At 46.3% G+C, this 21188-nt stretch overlaps 1 protein-coding gene and 1 pseudogene across 1 annotated transcript in view; one reads left to right on the top strand and one right to left on the bottom strand.

Moving 5' to 3' along the window:
- LOC144138754 (uncharacterized) overlaps nt 1-21188 on the bottom strand; it is a 60421-nt gene that overhangs the window by 21966 nt on the left and 17267 nt on the right. The window lies entirely within an intron of this gene.
- The window catches only part of LOC144138959 (short transient receptor potential channel 4-associated protein-like), a 35571-nt pseudogene that overhangs the window by 2377 nt on the left and 12006 nt on the right, over nt 1-21188 (top strand).

The following is a 21188-nucleotide window of genomic DNA, read 5'->3' as shown; positions in this document are numbered from 1 at the left end:
CCGTGTACCATTTCTTAGCCATCAAGATTAGTTCGTTTTGGCTTCCATCAAAGATTTGCGTCCAATACAACACCGAGAAACGTGTGATCGTAGACATGACTAATGTTCTCGACATAAAAATTTCGCTAACGGTTGAGCAGCAATATTTATTTCCCTGCAGCGAGATTCAATCGTTGGTTGAGCAAGCGTTGCACCACACGATAACACCATCGCAGACATTGTCACACTAGAGCAGTGTCCGGCCAGCGATATTCCATTTCGCCAGCGCTACAGGACCCGCCCTTCCTATATAGCGCAAATCAGCAATTGAATAGGATAATACGCCAGCAGGAAGATAGGCCTTGGGCGACTGTGTCTACCGCACTCTAAACAATGCCGAGCCACTGTTATTTACAGAAAAAACGGGTACACGTGTTGATTTAGAACGATTTTACATAAAAATCACTCGACTTAAAAAAACAGTTAAAATTGCGGGTGTTCCAACCTAGGCTGTCACAGAAACCAGGGGCTCTACCTCTAAGCCACAAAGTTCCTTTTTTTTTCCTTTAATGCATGGAAAATTTTATTGACACTCACGGATAAAAATTAACGTACGGAAGCTAGCGGACAGGGAAGAAGAAGAAGACATCGGTTCAGAGAAAGAAAGAGAGAAGGCTCTTTAATGTGAACTGGTGAGGTCAGCCCTGCTAGGGACAAGGCTTGCTACACCAGATGGTGGGTGACTACGTTGATGAGTGGTGAATAGTAGACATTAGGGTTACAGCAGGAAGAAGACAAACAAGAAACGTTCGAAAAAAAGAAAGTAAAAACAAGAGGATGCTGCCAGCAGAGTCCGGACATAAACATACAATTGAAAAGAGAATCGTTAATGTAAACACTGAAACAAAATGAAAAAGAGAGTAACAACACCAACCCAAGAAAAATCAATAGATGAACGCCAGTCACACCAACACAAGCAAAGTAAATAGATGATCGGTTCAGCGACATACGGCACCCTTTCAATAACGGCTTCGTTTTAGGATTTGGTGAAAATAATGTCGCTACGGTGTTAAAAGCGAACCCGTAGATGGCGCTGTGTGCTTCCCTCCTGTAGCGTCTAGAAAACGGTACATTGCGTCCGGCCCACTTGCCCACAGTGAGATGTCCTCTGCATATACTTTAACGCACAACAGCACTGGACTCATCGATGGGATCTTATTGCGTCCTCGATAAGCACGCACTTGGGATGACCTCGATGCAGAGTAGCGCGCAGTGCTCCACAGCGGTGCCGGACTGCGCGGGTGTGAGACAGAAGTTTGATCGAGGACAAAGGGAAGTTCGCCGGCTTAAAACCCAGGTACCATCGATCGGCTCTTAGCCAAGCGACGGCACTTTTAGCTGTTAAAACTCTACCTAAGCGCAAATGAGAGCATCGCAACATAAAACAGGCCACAGCGCTACTGATGCTTCGAAATGATCACTATTGAAAGCCACGGCTAATTCAGGCACACAACCTGCTCACTTTCACATACGCGACACCCTAGCGCTGCTTAACAACCGCCTGAAAGCTTCTCCCTTTTTAAAGTGATCGACACGAACTCGCGCGAGCTGGCAGGCTCAAAAAGAAGAAACAGACAGATTCCGTGAGATTCCTGACCGCCGTCTAACGAGGCGGGGGCGATGTCAATTTCAAGTAGGTTGTGCGCGCTTTTTCAGGGAAGTCAATAAAAATTGCTTTTACTCACTCACTCACTCACTAACTTTTTATAGCTTATCATGCGGCCTTATTGTAGCAGTGAACGAAGTTTGTACCATACATCATTTAGACGTGCTCGTTAGCAATCTTTGGTCATTCCTGGTTGCCATTTTGAGCTCATCACTTTCACTGTGCGACAAATTCAAAGCCACTTATCTGGAAGAGGAGGAGAGAAACTTTATTTTGTTGGAATAAAAGTGCACCAACACATTTTCGCCCTTTTTCGTTCGCAAGCGTGCACCGTCGCTGCTGCTGCTGCAGGCGGAAGACTCTCTTGCCTCACGGTGGGCGCTATGCCTCATTGGAGTGCACCCCGACGCTCCGCCGATTTGCACGGTGCGCGCCCCGATTCACCGACATCTGGCGGGCACTGGTGCGCTTTATCAGAGGAGATGCTATCAGACACAACAATATTGAAAAGCAGCGGACTAAGTGCGCTGCCTTGGCGTGCCCGATTTGGCCGCGACTGAAAGGATCCTTTTCCACCTGTTGTTTTTATTTCCTGCGGTGCATCCGCGGTTGTGGCGTCATACATCTGAGCATGACCGAAGGGGGCTAGGGTTGTTGGTCTTCTGATCTAAGCAAAAAATGAAGACCAGTTTTTTTTTTTCAGATTATCAGTTCCAGAGCATGCAAATAATAAATTGTGAAGGTCTGCAGGAGTCGTGGCATCGGGGCATGAACGTTCTTCCCAGGTCCGTGGTGGTGCCCTTTACATCCGCGCGTGCGAGCCGGAGTACGAGCCCCCCACCCCCATTGGTTCCTCCCTAGGGCAACCTTTTCTTGTTACTAGTGAAACATAGGGAGAGGGCGTTGGGCTTCGGAAGTCCTCCCTCGCAGCCAATCGTGTGGCCCTTGGGTCACTTGGGGGCAATGACGGCATCGGAAAATTATGTGTCAGGAAGTCAGCCCGTTCATCGCCTGTAATATTGGTGTGGCCAAGTACCCATGGCGCAAGCCACTTTGATGTTATTCCGCCGTGGAGCTGGTATATGCGTTGGCAAATGAGAATGGTCTGGACAACCTGTTTCAAACAATAGATCACCCGCGTGGAAGTCTGTGAGGGTAATTATGGTGGTAAGGTGGAAGGCGGAATGGGACGCGATTGCCGCTGCACTTTTAATTCAAATAACATCAAGCCGCCGTTCCTAAGCTTTTCTTAAGCCGCAAAACAAAGCCGCAATGGAACGGACAGCCCCATGTACGTCAGCTGGGATAAAACCATGGGCCCTCAAGTTTCACTAAAATGGCCCTCAAGAATGCTGCGGCGCAAGGCCAAACCGAATGTAAATTACGAAAAAAGGGTATGAATACACGTATCCTAGATAACACATGCATTATTGGCGTACCTAAGAGGCACACGTCTTTATCGGACCCTGTAAATAGACAAAAGCATATGTGCACCTCATAATCAATATAATGATCATCGTCACCGCATACATCGGCGTAGAAAGCAGGGCATCCTAGCTCGGCTGAACATCACCAGCTTCATTAAAGGTAATTTTATCTCTTAACACTACACAAAAACACGTAATTATGAATCCAGATACGCCCGTTCCCTATAAATCAACGAATGGGGAGCTGATGCATTCGTTGATTTAACCCTCAAATACCTCACGTATACGTGCGCGTTGATCGCGGTATCACATTTGAATAATAGCTCTCCATGAAGGCGCGACAGCTCCCGACCGACAAACGGACATCATTTTTGGACGCTCATTGTCACGCTGTGTTCAAGACGCCGCCATGGCTCTTTGGAATCGGCTTCCCAACTCCTCCACAGCGCCTGGACTCAAGCGTTAGACGACGTCATCGACAAAACCTTAAGATAGCAATGCCGGCAGCCGCCGCCACTCTGAAGCAACCAAGGAAGAGAAATTCTATGCTTCCTGCATCCAAATGCCAAGTGCCAAGACAACGTTGCAGAGCCGCTGGTCATTCCCTTTAATGCCATCAACGCCCAGTGCCGTCACTCTGCCCATAAAGGTGTTTATGTGAAAGTTATCGCAGCTGCACACTGTGTACGTGTCCAACTCTTCGCAGCCGCCCCGGACTACTAGACCAGAGTACTGCCAGTTCAATACACTATATACTCAAGGCAGCCCCTTGTTAGACTCTCGGCGCCCGTTCTCTGAGGAGACAATCCTGGGCCACTGGCCTTCTCCGTCGTCTGCGGACAAGGCGACAAAAGCGCTCCTGTGTTTCCTCAAAACGACGGAATTGCACAAGAGACTGTAGCGCAAGACTACTCTCTACGAACTGTCTGAACTTTTTTGTCTATAGTGTCCTACCGCTGGGCACACCACTCCACGCTCTGTCCATACCTTTCCCCTTCTTTTTCTATTTTCGTCTTTTTCCTCATTGTTCCCCTTTCCCCCGTGCAGGATAGCATACTAGGCCGTAGCCTGGTTAACATTCCTGCCTTTCCTTTACTTGTTTTTTTCTCTCTCTCTCTTGTTAGCAACGGCAGGTGTTTTTTGTTCCGCATCAAGACAATAAAGAAGGCCGGCCTTCACGAACCTCGTCTCAGTCCATAGATTTAAGGTCACGGTTGATTGTAGCAGACTGTATACCGTGCGTGTTTTCATTGTGCGCACTCCAAGGTCATATTGCCGGGGACTGAATAGCGCCGATGTGCAGCGTCGGAGTGGCTTCATTCACTGCCGGCCCACCAGGTGCTCAATCGGCGAGCCGGGCAGGCACCGAACCCGCTTTGTCCCTCCACACCTTGCAAGTTACAGCGATTATGTAAATGATAAACGGTAGAGATGCCGAACAAAGTGGGCGGGCCTCCGCCGCGGCATCAGGCACGAGAGTAAACATGATGATTGTCTTGAGATGGTGTAGAGAATCCCCTTGTCTTGCAGCGCTTTCGATACAGGCCACCCTGGTTGTTGTTCAAACAATGGTATATGCGCAAACGCAATATAGCGCTCAATTCTCTTTGTCCGCTGAGGAGAATGTGTGCGGGGATATAACGTCTCGATTAACAGGCCCGAGCACTGAATGATGAACGACCCGCTAGGGGGTAGATCACATGTAGTGCAGCCAAACCTGCTCCCCCCCCCCTCCAATGGAGGTAATTGCGCAAATAAAAAATACCACTGACCCCGCTGACAAAGGACTCAAGGATGGTAATATCAGGCCATCAAGAGAAGGGGTAGTCATCTCCTCCACAAGTAAAACAGGAATAGACAAACTTAACAAAATTATCAAGACACATGACAGCTTGAAAAAGCAATTCTCGACTAAATTCCTGAAGGCAAAGCTCCCAGAACTCAAGATAGTCGGCGTGGAAAAGGACTTCGAGACATACTCCATCCCACAACGTCTCATCAAGCAAAACCATCTCGACTGCTCGGAGGAGGTATCAAGGTCAAGGCGTCGTAGGAAGGAGAAAAGGGCAAGACAGACTTCCTGCAAATCAAGAAAAAGCATATAACGCGCTGCTGGGTAAAACTCGTCTGAACATTTTGTGGACACGGTGTCGTTTTTCTACAACACATTCCTCTTAGACAGCAGCAGCTATTCAGTCTACGGTCACCTGGAGCAGTTCATCAGACTCACAGTGTCACAGCTGCTTCAACGACCACCACTATGAAGGCTGCACCAGGACTCCCTCGTGCTGGGTGTGCAAGAAGCACAACTACGGCAGCGGCGAGGACAGTGACACGTGCCATACCTTCTCCTCCCGCGATTCTCCGGCTTACCTCCGGCGCGTCGCGGAGGAGGCTGAACGCATCTTCTTGCCAATGTGTGAGTAGGCTCATAGGAAGGAATTTTCGAACTGCCATACAAGAGCTTCCATCTGTGCTTATATTTATGTGTTATTACTGTTGTGACTGGCTAAGAACTTTCAACGACAGAAAAGGACACAGCGAAAGCAACCAAAAACGCGAAATATTTCGGGAAAGTGTCTTTTGGGGCTCTGGTCGGGAAACTACGGGCTCCAATATTAGACGCAACAGAACAATTTACCATTTGTTACCGCACTTAAAAAAACGGGTAAATCTTACTGACATTGAGACTTTTTTTCAAGGCGTTTGGCAGTTTTTGTAAACTTGCTGTGATGCATATAAATTCCAAGAGCATGAGAAACAAGTCAGATGGCATTTATATATACTTTGAAACAATTGAGCCTGAACTTGATCTTTCGTGTTTTTCGGAAACTTGGCTGACTATAAATGATGCGATTCCAATCTTTACTGGATACCGATCGAAACACCTTTTCAGACAGTCCAGGAGGTGGAGAGGGTAGAGTTGCAATTTACCTTAAAGAATCAATAGCGTATACGGTCATTGAGGACTTTTGTACAAGTAATAACTAGGTTGAGTGCGTAACAATTCGTTTGGGAAAGACCACAGCGTCTGTGGTCTATAGACCTCCAAATGGTGACAGGAAAAACTTGAGTATTTTTTTGTTGAACGACTCATTCAGTTTGGTAGCAAGTAATAACAACTCTTGTATTATTATGGAGGATCTCAATATAGAAATGAGCTCAGCGGAAAGTGATGATTGGAAATAAAAAACGTACTGGCATGCCATGCATACATAAATCACGTAGAACTTCCGACTAAGCTATCTTCTGGTGTGCTACCCTGCTAGATATCTGTCTTTCTAATATAAATATCGATCTGAGTGATTATTTAGAAGTGTTTTGTTTTGCCAACATGAAAATTACTGGAAATGGCAATAGTTGTGAAAGAATTTTTTGGCGTAGAATGACCAGTTCGGTACTGGAGCAGTTTAGAGACCTTGTCAGAGTTTTCGACTGGAAGGAAGTTTTTGCTCAAAACTACTCAGACAAAGCTTAAGACCTATTTTTGAGGTGCATACTAGCGTGCTACGACTTAGCGTTTTAACCAGCGGAAAAACAAAGAAATTCCGGAAAGGTACGCAAGCCTGAAAAGGTCAACAACTACTCAAACGAATTAAAAGCAAAACCTTAATACTCTTGTGCAAATCCGTGACCCTAACCTGCTTCTCGAATTCAAACTGCAGAGCGACCTGAAAAATGTCAAGCTCAGATGTGAACGCCTCTTCGAGGATATAAGTAACGATTCAAAAAAGGTATGGGAAACAGTAAATGTGATAACGGGCCGCAAGAAGAGCACGTGGTCACATGTTGCTCGCTTGAACGGTAGACGGGTAGAATCAGCGGAAATGGCAATCGCAATGAATAGGCATTTCATCAGAGCAGGGGCTTACATTGCGGAGATCGACGAAGATAAAAGTAGCGCTGTATGGCAACCGTCACAACTTCCAAAGTCTGACAAACACGAGCGATGTGCAAATTTTATTCTAAAACTTAAAAACAACGTCACATCTGGCATCGATGGTATTGCACCGCTTCCCGCTAAAGGGACCCTGCAACACTTTTGATAAACGTTTTCACTCCCTCTTTTACGTCTGGAAGCACTGTAAAAGCTTTAGTTATCGCCAGCACGGAGCGGCACTGCGTGATTTTCTTGTCGCACCAGTTACGCCTTCGGTTTCTGCTTTGTTTTTGTGGCTTTATTTTTAAAGTTGCTATCAAAAAGCGTTCATTGCTGCACCTGAAGGAAAACCGGCGAACAGCCGCTTCATGGCCTCAGTGACGTAATTCGGGCAGTCGAAGAACGTCAAGACCGGGAAAGAGAGAAAAACCTTTTGAGCAAGTTATCTGATGAACATAGAGCAGTAATTTTTGGCTGAGGTACTTTGCGACCACCCAATCTAAGTACCGGGTGTGTTGGGTGACTACGTTCCGCAATAATTTAAGGTTTAAAAAAAGTAGAAAAAAGTGTTGCAGGGTCTCTTTAAATACATCGCCCCTAAAAGTAGTGAATTTTTAGCTTTTATTATTTACTTGACATTATCGATTGGAGTTTTTCCTCAAAAATTGAAAGTAGCGCGAGTAAAGCCAATTCAAAAAGGTGGTGGCGATGATCAGTTGGCCAATTACCAGCCAATCTCTGTGTTGACTGTCATTCCAAAAATATTTGAAGATCTAATACATAATACACTAACAAGCTTCTTCAACACACATACCACCACGGCTATCTAAACAACAAGTCAACACAGCAAGCTGTACATAATATTAAGGACAGTGTAATCGCAAATATAGAGGGAAAATAATTTACGCTCGGGTTATTCTTGGACCTAATAAAAGCATTTGACTATCAATCATGAAATATTGCTAGGAAAGCTGAAAAGGTTCGGAATACGGGGAATAGCGGCTGAGCTATTAAAAAGGTATTTAAGTAACAGGGAGCAATTTGTTGAATTTAATAGTCTTTCATGGAGTTATTGGAAATATAACAGGTGTTCCGCAAGGATCAGAGCTGGGACCGTTGTTATTTTTAATATATATGAATGAAATTCCAAACATACCATGTACACCCCAGACAGTCATGTATGCAGATGACATGAACATATTTTTTTCCGGTAGCAGTTTAAGCGAACTCTGGTATGAAGTAAATAGATTTTTATAAATGTCGGACTGGTTGCATGAAAATAACTTGCAGCTAAATTCATCGCAGACTACCCATACCATTTTTAGAACAACTAATAAGAAGATAGATCAAGGGATTTATATTTAAGTCGGGGCAATATGATCAGCCAAGTCAAAGAACAGAAGTTCTTAGAGGTAAGGTTTCATGAAGAATTATCTTGGTATCCTCATAAAACTTCATTGCCCTTCGGCAATGAAATTTCAAAAAATATTGGTGTCCTCTACCGAATAAACGGTTTAATACCGCTGTGGCTCAAATAACAGCTTTATAACACCCTTGTCAATGCTAGGCTTTGCTACGGAATATTAGCGTGGGGAACCTCTAATAAAACAAATTACAAACGGCTGATCGTCTTATAAAAAAGAGTTCGCCGTATATTTGTCAATTTTTACCGAAACTATGCCGACTTGAGAACGCGTCCACTATTTTTTCAGTACAGTATGCTTAATGCTGTACAAATTTATTATATGAAGCTTTTACAACTTACACACATGGCAAATTTAACGGCACTAGAAGTACTATATACTCCCTCAGATGTAACAAAATACATACACCGAAATTGCGAGCAAACTACGGCCGAAAGTCTTTTCTGTTTCAACGCACCGACATGCTAAACAAAGCTGGTGACCAGATTGATTTCAAATACAGGTGGAAGAATGGCTCTTAAGTCATAATTTCTGCTTCAACGGCTAGAACTGTAGATGCTGTTTAATTGTTCAATGCGCAAATTGTTTAATGCGCAGATTTTGTAGTCGTGTCTATCTTTAAAGCGCATAGTTATACTCTGATTGTCAAATTGTACTTTATTTTACTTTACTCTTATGTACTATAATCTAGTTTACTTTACCTTTCCTGTATTGTTCTTTATTGTCTGGTGCTCTACATATTGCTTGTATTTTTGTTACTCAAACATTTATGCTCCACCTAGTCAATTCGTTCGTTTATTGCACTGTACCAAAGGGGGCTGGGGCCTCTGTCCGGATTTTGTAGCCTTTAGTCCCAGCCTGTCTCCTTGTACATCTGAGGAAATAAAATCTTTGAATGAATGAATACCTCCCGTTTACTCGCCGGTTTACTCCCGTTTACACCCCAGTGCTGTAAGCTGGGCAAGTTGGAATGACATTTGTAATTGGAACCAGCCCAAACGGCTTTAAGACAGAGTGATGGATACACCAGCGGCCATCTTTTCTCGTTTCGTTCGTGATGGTTCAAATTAAAAATGTATCATAGTTGCTGTTATTCCAGATGACGACCAACGAGAACATGCGATCTGCACACCAAATTTGCGTTGATGGTTATGTGTGCAGGCCTTGTTAAGCGAGTCAGTATTGGCACCAGGCAGATAGCAAAAATGCCCTGAGACCCGCAGCGGTGGCAGAGTGGCTAAGGCGTTGCGCTGCTGAGCACGAGGTTGCGGGTTCGATTCCCGGCCGCGGCGGCCGCTTTTCTGATGGGGGCGAAAAGCAAAAACGCCCGTGTGTACGAGGTTTCGGCGCACGTTAAAGATCCCCAGGTGGTGAAAATTAATCCGGAGCCTTCTACTACGGCGCGCCTCATCGCCTGCGATACGTCGTCGCGTTAAACCCTACAATCAATCAATCAAAAATGGCCTGCGTTGCCCGTGTGGAGAATACTCGCAAAAGAGAAATAACTAATTCCTGCAATATTATTTTTGCTTTTCACGAAAATGGACGTCCCTTTACCTCATATGTGTCCGCGGATGTGAGAGAGAACGATCTTTTTTGAAGTCTCGCGATGTTAGCCGGGCTAAAATGCTTAGCTTGCTACGCCAGTCGATGACGTGATGAAGATGGTGGCGATGATGTTCAAGAACTTGATGCGCACAGAAACGTTGAGTTATTCACAGAGACTGGTCTAGACCTGTGTGTGTCAGGTACTCTATCATAGGTTTTGTAGCCCGTAAAGCACGTTTGGGACGTACCCATGGTCCTAAAACGTCCTTTAGTTGAAGCGGCAGCCCCAAAGACACTGCCAGAGACTCTCTTTAAGCACTGAATCGAGCACATTCACAGAGCTGGTCCTGGAGGGTTTCTCGCACATCACAGTGTGGGCATAGTGGCGACGTAGCTCGTTTCATCTTAAAGAGGAAGTTGCGCGTGTATGCAACATTCAACCGCACGCGATGTAGGATTGCTTCTACCCTCTTGGAGAGCCCTGGTGGCATTTTGAATTTCCAGTTTGGATCAATGGAAGATAGGGGGCGCGTAATGACGTGATGCATCATCCCAGGCTGCACGCTGAATGTTCCATGCCACGCTGGATGAAAAAACAGATGTATCTTTCCTGGAGAATGGTATGAATATTGCCGATGCAGGGTGTCTCTGAAATTCCAATGCAGACCCGCAGGATTTGTGCTTGCATGCTCTCTAGTGTTTTGACAGTTCCTTTTGATAGAGGGACCAAAGTAGGGAGGCCAGCGCAAAGCGCTTTGTATAACCGGAGAAGAGAGCTGACTGAACAACCGCCGGTGTCGGTGGAAAGCATGCGGAATATTCAGGCGAATTAAGTAATATTGTCTTTGAGATGGCGAACATGAGACGACCATGTGAGAATACTATCAAATGTTACTTCCAAGAACTTGTGGGTCGGGACGTATGGAATTGCGGTCCCTCATATTCACCCTACTTGACTGACGCAAGTCATTGCTCATAAAATTCCAAGTGGCTGAAAATTTAAAGAAACAAACGATGGAATTAGCTGAAATATGCATTAGAAAATTCCCAAAAAGTTTCACGTCTGGCGCCAAGGAATTAGGCCACACGACGAAACTGCGACGAAGCAATGCTAAGATACTTTGTCGCTTCTATTTTATTTGGAAGCTGTTAACATATCGTAGCCTGTGTGTGTTATGCAGCGCGTTTGTTCTTTGTTGGGTTTTGATAGATACTGAAATTGCGTAATTAATTAGTATGGCTGCTTTACATTCTTATTCCAGTTGGAACTACTCATACGCCGCAAGCCATGTGTTGTTTCTGCTTCAAGCCGTGTGTATGCTGTCTTTTTAGTGAAATAAGCCCTCGCTAATTGTGTCACGCTTGTCCCTCTTTGGTTTTGCTCGGCCGTATTTTTTGATCCGATTCCCTGATTCTTTTTCGAATTATGCCGGAACGTAAATATCAGCCGGCCAAATGATGCATAGTTCGATTCACCAGAAGAAAAGTGTTTATGTATATTGAAAGCGGATCATCTCCGCTTCATACATCTGGTGTAGCAAGCTAGTTGCCTTGGCCAGGCACACCTCACCAGTATCATTAACTATTCTCTATATCATCTCTGCACGTACTTCGACAAGTTTCTCCATCGTCTGTCGCGAAAACTTTACCATTCCTTCCAAAAGAAAGTTGAGAGAAGCGCGAAAGGTTTCTCACATCAAAATTGCGTCGAACGTGCGTCTAGATTTTCGCTAAAACAGCTTCCAACATTCGCTGAAAGTGCGTCCAGTCGATCGTCAAACCTTCAAATACCCAAACAGCAAACGAAGAACGCACCCATGCGACCATTTTTCGCACACTAAGCGAACACATCTAGGATCGATGTAAATGTATACAGACACGTCGTTTATGAGATAAAAAGTAATACTATTGCACTCCTCCTTCATGATCGATGCGTGTGTTGTCGTATCTAGAACCGTCTCTTTTTCGCGATTTGCAAGCTACTACTTTGACACATTGAAAGCCCGGTTTCACGCACTCGCCGTGTGTCCGGAGGTATTATACTATTATCAGAGGTTTCCGGTCGACCAACCGGTCTATGGGAAAGCGCATTAATTTTTTTGACAGGACGCCATAGGTCGCACTAAAATGGCTTTCGCTTTAATATATAGCGGGCGCTCTGTCCACGCACGGCTGCATGCGGAAACCGGCTTAGCGTGGTGGCCGTTGCGAATCCCCGAACAGCCCGCGTTTGCAATGCAGGGCTGTGCGGCCGACCGACGCACCCTCATCGCTTAGAACTATGTTCACAGCGAGTGACTCACGCGCCTTTTTTAGCAAGGCATCCCCACCGAGGACGGTGGGCGCCGCAGTTCGTTCGTGACTGGAAACCCTGCGAGTTCTGTCAGGTGCGCCGCGCCTTTTATTGTCTCAGTAAAAAACACGGCCTAAATGGCTCCCCGTGGACTCTACCCGCTGAGGATCACTTTCCACGCTTGTATAACGGCAGTGTAGGCGTGTCGTCCGGTGATGTATAGTACAAGCCGCCAGTGGCTGTCTGCTCGTAGTACAAGGCGGCCCGGACGAAAGCGTGTCTCCGCGAGGCTTAGCTAAGTATGCGGCACACGTCCCGGACAAGCCCCGCTGACCCAAGTGGCGCCGGCCTTGCGCAACCGGAACGGACTGAGGGCCTCGACGGTGGATAGCCGGGCTACCCCAACGGGTCCGTTCGCGTCTGGTTTCGCGCGGATGGCGCGCGGAGGGCAGGCCGCGGCCTGCAGCCGCATAATGCTGCCGTTACGATGCGCCAACAAGACGGAGGAGCTCAGAGGAATTCGTGTCACGCATGGCGTTCTGAATGAACGGTACATTTTGTATACATTCCCGGAGAGAAAATGTTTGTAGCAGCCCAAGGCCGAATGACAGGCTCAAGAGCGGGGGAGCCATCGAAATTGGAAACTGTAGACGAACGTGAAATTTTTACATTCGCTATATCATTGGTTCTCCGCGAATTCCAGGGGGTCCGCGAGACCATTTAAGAGGTCTTTCAAACCCTCCCCGACACTTTTCCAACCCCTCCTTCCGTTCGATATATTGTTCCTGTTTGCCAGACCTTGCTTTAAATGCAAAAACGTTAGCTACATGACTTCCACACCCGGCGTCAAAAGTTCCCGGTACGCGATTTCGAAAATTGAAGTCAATTTCTCTGCTATCTGATGGCTCAGCACATAATTTGCCTTCCTAAGCATCACACTTCGAAGCATCATCATCATATGCATAGCAGGGGCTTAGCCACAAGGAAGCATAGAAACTGGCTTCGATTTTCGGAATCGCGTCCCGGAAACTTTTGACACCGGTTGTACCTTTGATTTCTCCGTGTAGCCCACGTCTTTTTTTGCGTTGGCTTTTTGCGTGACACACCAGCTATGCGGTAAAGCCAAACACACAAAAGGCTGGGGGGACAGTGGTGGTGCTGGTAGTGGTGTTTATTAACGGGTTGACCCAACCTTGCGAAGGCTGGGGGATAGGGACTTTTAGTCGCAAGAGAAAATTTTTTGACGATATGACGCGCGTACGCATAAAAGTCACGCATAAAATGGCAGCATTGATTAAGCATGTTGGCAACTTTAGCGGCAGGTGCCATGTGCTTGACATTTTAACATGAATCTACATCGTTTATTATGCGTTCTCCCATCACTTTTGTCAATCCTCAAGGGATTCCCGGCAGACTTATAACCACTGCACTGCATCATAAAAAGCGGTTCGGTGTCCTCGTATGGTAAAGCTCGCACAGCGTATCAAAATACATCGCACGTCCTTCTCTAAATCCACCTGTGTTTCTCTTGCTCTAAACTTGCTCATATTTCTTCATTGTGCCCAAAGAGACCTCGCACAACGTCACAAATATTTAATTCGGAATGTTTCTCTCCAAGCAGTTTTAAAGTAGCAAGAACTGAGTTCATGCGGGACTGCCCCTCTCATGGTGACCTATTCATGGCCTACTCTTGAGATGAGCCCGCCCAGGTGCTTGGTTTCCCCACAACCTCGAGAAAGAACACCGAGCTTAAGTGTAAGAAGGGTGTTAAGCAAAGTACGGTGACTAGCGTACGGCCGAAATTCCTACGTTGCTTTTCTAGGGTCTAATTCCTCGTGGTCGTCATCATGCCAATCCATGGAGGAAAGATAACTCAGTAGAGGCCCCTAGCACGCCAGACTCACTGCAAAAAATGTGGCGAAAGTGTGACGTCACTTTGAGAACTCCCATAAGCACTGTTGATTGATATTTTTAAGTTGCGGTAGCTAGATCTTACTAAATGCTATGACCAGTTCTCGCGACACTTCGACATAACTGTGAGCATCAACAAAGTCAGTTCCGGGGCGGAGAAGGCGAGCGACGATTTCCAACAGATTTCGCTGCATCCGCAGGTTTCTTCGTCGTTCGTGTCATCCGGCAGCGTATTTCCAAATGCTTTAATGCACAGATCAGGCGCTCAAAAGAATAGCGCGCGCAGTGACTTCACACATGTCACGTGCGTGCTCTGTGCAGCGAAGAGTTTGGAAACGCGCCACCCGGCATGCCCAGCCTTCTATTCTTTGAACCGGAAAGCGGTGCAGAATACAGGACACAGCAGAAGAGAATAGAAATTGGTTCTGGGCCCATTGAACATTCTGAAATGGCGCGAGAGGCCTCGCAAAAAAAGGACGTAGAAAAGGACCTGAGTATTCGTTCCTCAATCTCCCGATCATATTTACTAATTACGTCCACTGGGTGACGAAATGTCGTTACACGGGTTCCCATATTGTTTTTACTGCACTGAGCTACCCAAATAGAATTTATACGTGCTTTTAACGTATATTTAGCTCTATCTGTACCTTTATCCCAGTTGTGTCCACTACAGGACGAAGGACTCTCCCAAGGATCTCCAGCCACGCCTATCCAGTGCCTGGGGGCCGATAGTTTGATTGTATAATCATTAGGAGGTTGTTAGCAAATGTACTAAACAACGGTTGCCAAATCCTTGTCTGGTGAGAAAATGCTGTCTGTGTATCAGGGAGCATCACCTAGCATGGTTGAACCCATCTAGTACAGCATCCCGTGGTATCCAGTGACGTTCTATGCCGGACCAGGCAGCATTTCGGACGTGGTACAGTGCTCTAGAGGCGTAGCACGCACTTCGTAGAGGCGTACTGCCTCAGCATAGCGCGTCTCCGCAGTTGCCTTTACGAGATCGGTTTTTTTAGCAACCCTGGTTTAGCAAGCTCGTTTAGCGACAAGTATTTAGCAACGCTAGTTGAGTACATTTGCTAAAAACGTCCCAATGATTATACAATCCCAATATCGGCCTTCAGGGACTCGATAGGCGTAGCGGCAGATCCTTGGGAGAGGCCTTCTTCCTGCAGTTTACATAAACAGGCTTAAGAAAAATTAACGATAACATCTATTTACATTCCGCTAAATAGTTCAAGAAATGATAGTTCAACTATGTTTGTTTCGTGACACCGACAATAGGTTGGAGAAGACATCGCTCACTCTTCCGAAGGCAGAAGGGCGCTTTCTTACACGGACGAAGGAGTGCTCAATATTCTCGACAGCAGATCGCGGCGGTGAGGCCAGGGGCGGCTCTGTGGCTCGAGCGTATGCAAAACGTTCAAGGTCGACCCGAAGACAAGCCTGCCGACGGACGCGCGCCACACTGACAGTCGCGTTTTCATTGCTTACACTTAACGTCTACGTCGTGCTCCTGTCGTGATTGTTTGTATGCGCAGGGCAAAAGAAAACAGCAGACGCTGCATAAAGAATGGAAGGCACGGCATTGCAACGGACAGGAGCCCGGCTAATGTGTGGCCCTATAGCTTGGCGGGATAAAGAGGCTGTACAGACGAAGGAGAGGTTTGCTTACTACGTTTCCTTGCATAACGAACGTCACGATAGGCGGCTTTAGCATAACTTTACCAAAATGGCCAAAGTAAGTTCTCACTTGGTGACAACTTTCGTGGGGTCCGCAAAAAAACGATATATACAGACAAATATCGGTATAAAGAATCACGCGGGACGTCCGAAAATCGTTCGCTATTTCGAAATATCCTTGTAATGAAAAACTAACTGTTTCAAGCCAGTGCTCAAACCTAGGAATAAAAATGACCTACGTTAGCAGTAGACACGTGTGAAGACAGGCAAACTCCCAAATAAAAATGACCCGCCGCGGTGGTTCAGGGGCTAAGGTGTTGTGCTGCTGAGCACGAGGACGCGGGTTCGATTCCAAGCAATGGCGGACGCTTTGCTGATGTAGACGAAAAACGAAAACGCCCATGTGTACGAGATTTCGGCGCACGTTAAAGATCCCCAGGTGTTCAAAAATAATCCGGAGCCCTCCACTACGGTGCGCCTCATCGCCTGCGTTGCGTCGGCGCGTTAAACCCTACAATCAATCAATAAATAAATCAATCAATCAATCAATCAATCAAATAAAAATGTTCGTTCACATCAAAGCGGCTTTATTTGAAGAAATTAGTTACTTTCTTCGTGCGCGTGCAGCACGCAAGACTGATTAGAAATGCCTCAACATATTCCACCTTGCACAATACCTCATCGGTACGTCACTGCACTGAGCTATGGAAGTGCGGACTTTGATCATGTGCACTAATACACCAATGTTCAACGTTATGTCATATTCCTCTGTGTTCGGGGAACAAGCCGTAACCCTTCGCGTCGTCATCGTCATTAAAGGTCATGATGAACCCTCTCGCTTCTTCTTTGCTTCGTCTCTAGCTGCATTAATCTTTGGATCTCGCACAAACTTCGCAGCAAAATCACCCCCAACAAAGAAATACCTGCCCCCGCATGCGATTAGCGTGAAGAACAATCGACCGGCCACCAACACCTGGCCAACGCGGCTAGGCCTGCTAGGCAACTGCACATTAAACCACAGCTTTGGGGTGGTGCTAGCTGTTGGCACTCGACATGGTGATGATGATAGCTACTGCACTCGCGGAATACGCAGGGGAACAGCGGTTTCTGTTTCGCGCGAGAGGTGCAGCGCTGTAATCACTTTTAGCCGGATTCGTAATACTGATGTTACTTGATTATAACGGAGAAAATAAATTACGTGCGTTATTCTGAAATGTGCGCTGTATCGAAATTCGTAATTCTGAAATATTTTTACATCGAAAATATAGGCAATCTGGTTGGGAATTCTTAAAATATTCGTAAATTTGAGAAATTCGTTTTTGTGGGGTTCGTAGTAACGAGATTTGACTGTATATAATTATATTCAGGTTACCATTTTGCTGCAGGTCACTTTAATTGCTAAAGGGGGCATAATTAATGGGTAATTAGGGTTTTAATCATAGCTAACTCTCGTTTCACGGCTTCCTTTTTTCTGGAAATAAATTTGTATATAAATTCCTATCAAATAACAATAAGTGATTTACCCCTGGCCAACACCCCCTTGTGGACACGTGTGAAAAACATTGAGGGCTTCATCATCATCATCATGGCCATCATGATCATCACTATGATGCGGTACAGTTTTCTGGGGTGTCGCAAAACGTAGGAACGGCGTTTGCGTCGACTTCCACGAGACCGCAAAACTGAGTTGCGTTAGTGCGTGTTGGGGCGCGTGCCTTTGAACATTGCATCGCTATCGATAGCGGCATCGAACACATTTCCGAACAAGTAGCTCAGGTCAGTGGTTTGAGGGCATACTGGCTGGGTAGGCAGCATGCAAAATATGATACATACTTTACTGGCGCAGTCAAAAAATAAAAATGATGTTTCGGTAGTGCTGTGACTTCTTTGTCCACAGAGAAAGCAGTTTGCAATGAAAGGAAATTTCCAGTGTTGTTTGTTGGATCGCTTGCACAGACTGTTCGGCAGTATACATAGGTGAATCTGGTGATTTTTCAAACACCTGAGCCAACACCAATACGATCTTCGAAAAGAAAACGAGGTTTCCAAGGCCATCGTGGAATACCGGAACTTGACGTGAGATAACAGGAGTAAACAGGACGCGAGATAAACTGAGATGGCGCCAAGGTATACGGACGACAGAGCGCCGCATATCGGCCAGCCTTAATCTGGAGTTATTTTTTCTTTTGGAAACAGTGCGTTAAAACAGGACCACGAAGAGAAGGACCGGACAGAGCTCGTACTGTCTGGTTCTTTTCTTCGCGCTGTTTCCAAATAACACGCTGTTATTTCCAAATAACGGGCTGTTTCCGAATACCCATGTCGCATTACCAACTCGCCCAGCTCGCCATCCGGATGCGGTATAATCTGGAGTCGTGGATTATCCAGGCAACACTGCACACAACTAACAGAACTGACATCGGAAGGAATCTCCGCTACGCCAAATCTCTGACAAACTTATAGGGGCTATTTAAATCGGCGCCGTCCAGTGACTGCGTTTATTGTGAACGACAGAGTCCTAAAGCGCTCCGTAAAAGTCATCTTTATTTGTTTTAATTGTCACTGATCTGTATTTCGTCTTTTGTATTCAAAGAAGCAGCTGCAGCTGCAGCTAGAACACTCGCTCAGTGACGACAAGGCCCCCAGCGCGACATAAGCAAATTCGACGATTCGCAGTTCGAAAGGGACCCCAATTTGTCATCTGTTCTTTCACGACCACGCAGCCATTTCGTCCTCGTTGCGCAAAGTCGTTCATCTCTCGCTACTGATATCTTCCCGCATCAAGAGCGGAATGTCGGCGAATTTTTTCCCCTTTCATCGATCATCTGTAACGATGCGTTGTAGCGAGGCTCCGTGCGGCTACTCAAGCTCGATGCATTTCGAAGATTATGCCTGCGTCGATGCTAATGCGACGGCATGCGCCGCGATGCACTCAAGGAAGGCGGTTGATGTTAACCGCTATAGGGACAAATCCTTGGTTAGTTATTTTTCTTTCCGTCGCATTTTATGGAGACAGCGGTTAGGTTTATGTTAAAAGCGCCGGTAATTTGCGACAGTCCACTTATGAAAGAGACAGAACAGGAGCAGTAAGGTACATCGGCGGGTTTGGTGGGGAAAACTCCCACCTCCCCTCGCGGGAACCCCTGTGTAGATGCGACGCATAGGGGGTTCACGTTGTAGCGTTGGACAGCGGAGTAACGGCGCTGGAACGATGGAGCGGAGCGGCGCAGGCACCGTGTTTTATAGCGCGCATAACGGTGAGGGGACGCGCCGGCGCCAGTGCGTCTGCGGCGGCTATGACGCAACACAATCCACTTTAATCCAATCCAATCCATTCCAAATCCAAGCCAAGCCAAGCCAAGCCAAGCCAATCGAATCCAATCCAATGCCCCTCGCGAGAGAGTGTTCGCTATCGGAGAGGAGAGGGGGTGAGCGGCGGAGAGCGCAGCTCACGCGGCGAGGAGAATGAGGGAGGGGTGGACGCCGACAACGCCGGATGGATGCAGGGACAAGGCGAGCGAATGAGATGCGTTCGCATCTAATAATGCGTCGAGTCATTCTGAAAAGACGTCAAGGTAAAGCGGGTTTCAAGGACATACCAATGGCAATAATACGAAAAATGTGTATGTGGAAAATGGTCACCCTCTCGTAGAACAGCATTTTATTTTTGAGGTAATCAGCTCCTCTCAAAACTTGCACTTGGAACAAGCCAAGTTCGCCAACCTTTTCAGATAAGCCCCTTTTAGGCTGTCCTTTTTTTACATGCAACTCCTTCTAAAGAGAAAGAGATAGCCTGCCTTTTCCATACATTATAAATCTTTCTCGTCAAGGGGTAATGTTTACCCGGGGCCTCCTGCCCTGATTTTCTCTGTGGACCAAGTCACGGGACTAAAGTACTCATGAGGTCAGTATTCTGTTTATTACACAACTCTAAAACTTTTATTACCTCAGCCATGACAGCCTTATCAGTCCAGCACTGGCATCCTTTTCCAATACCATTTTTATGCTCCTGTGTACTCCAGTTTCGATTATATCAGTCTCATTAAAAATGCCACGCGTTTATGTTTCAAGAGCTGCTTTTCGCTGCCCTTTTCTTTCGTGTCAACACTCCATCATTCCACATAAATACTAAAAAGAGCTCCCACAGAGATTACCTACAAACGTAAGCAGCGCAGAACGAAGCCGAAATGGCATCTAGAATGCACGATGTCTGGCTTAGAAGACTAGGTCCTAGATGCACCGCTTGCCGTGGCTGCTTGAGCGTCGAAAAGACGCATTGCCGTGAAGAAAAACCGGCCCCTGAAGATCTTTCCACGCGATAAGCAAGACCACTGCGGTACCTGAAGCTTTGTGCAAGTCAAAGTCTCTCTGGATGCCGCTGTTTGAAAGCTGCGAAACCACAAAGTCGGCCTATGCGGGCGGTATCTAAGAGAAAAGGCAACCCGCACTATAAGAAACCCTCGTAAAGGAGGGGAAGATCTTAGAAAGTCGTAAACACAAGGTCGGAAACTTTTTGTCTTTTGACCCTTCTGCCTTTATTTTTGTTAAGGCTTGGGTGCACTAACCGGAGTATTTGCTTCTGACTTAGGCTGCGACAATACAACGACTAGAACATGCATGTGGAACGTGATATGCGGGAATTACCAAAACTCAAGCGTTAAGAGTTTCCTGGTATAAATCAAATCTACGCTGTAACGAGCCGACGCTATTCACGTGGGCTGTTTTGAGACGTGTTGTATACGCGAAGCCGTGGATTAATTTACAACTCGCACCTTGTCTTACACTGGCCCCAAAATCTACCGCAGTCAGCGTCAAGCTTGTTTAGGGCAAGGTATGAGTACTTTCCCGCGGTTTAAAGAGGGGTCATTTGCGGCGCATGTTCTGGCAATTTGTTTTCGCAGCGTATACAGAGAAGTTTAAAGTGCCTAACAAAAATTTATTCCGAAACATTATGTACAGTCTTTGTCAAACTTTTCTAGACCAAGCCGAAAGTGCGCAGACCGCAAAAAATTCATTCAATGTACACGCTTACGTCCCGAACGAGGCTGAAACGCTTTAGGCAGAAAAACTAGAGAAAACACCTTTCTTTTTTACTGTCCTAAAACATTCCTGCCACACGTGCGCACGCTCGGCAATTTCTCGGTATTTTTAACTGCGGACCCGACAAATTACGCCTTGCTAAACAGCTTCGCCGTTAAAAAAAAATTGCATTGCTAGCGAACGCCTGGACGTGCGCAGACTCACGTGGAAAGTGAGAGTGGTATTGGCTGTAGTCGCCGTTCCAAACAGAAATAAACGCGGCAAGCATGTTATTAAAACGTGCTTCCTGAGCTACACTCAACAAGTATGAAAAAAAAAAGCTCTTTGCTTTATATCG

The sequence above is a fragment of the Haemaphysalis longicornis genome, unplaced genomic scaffold, assembly GCF_048455015.1.
Source record: "Haemaphysalis longicornis isolate Haplotype H1 unplaced genomic scaffold, Haemaphysalis longicornis Haplotype H1 scaffold_5, whole genome shotgun sequence".
Taxonomy (NCBI): Eukaryota; Metazoa; Arthropoda; class Arachnida; order Ixodida; family Ixodidae; genus Haemaphysalis; species Haemaphysalis longicornis.
Note: the sequence above shows the minus strand (reverse complement) of the source record. Positions and strands in the feature narration are given on the sequence as shown.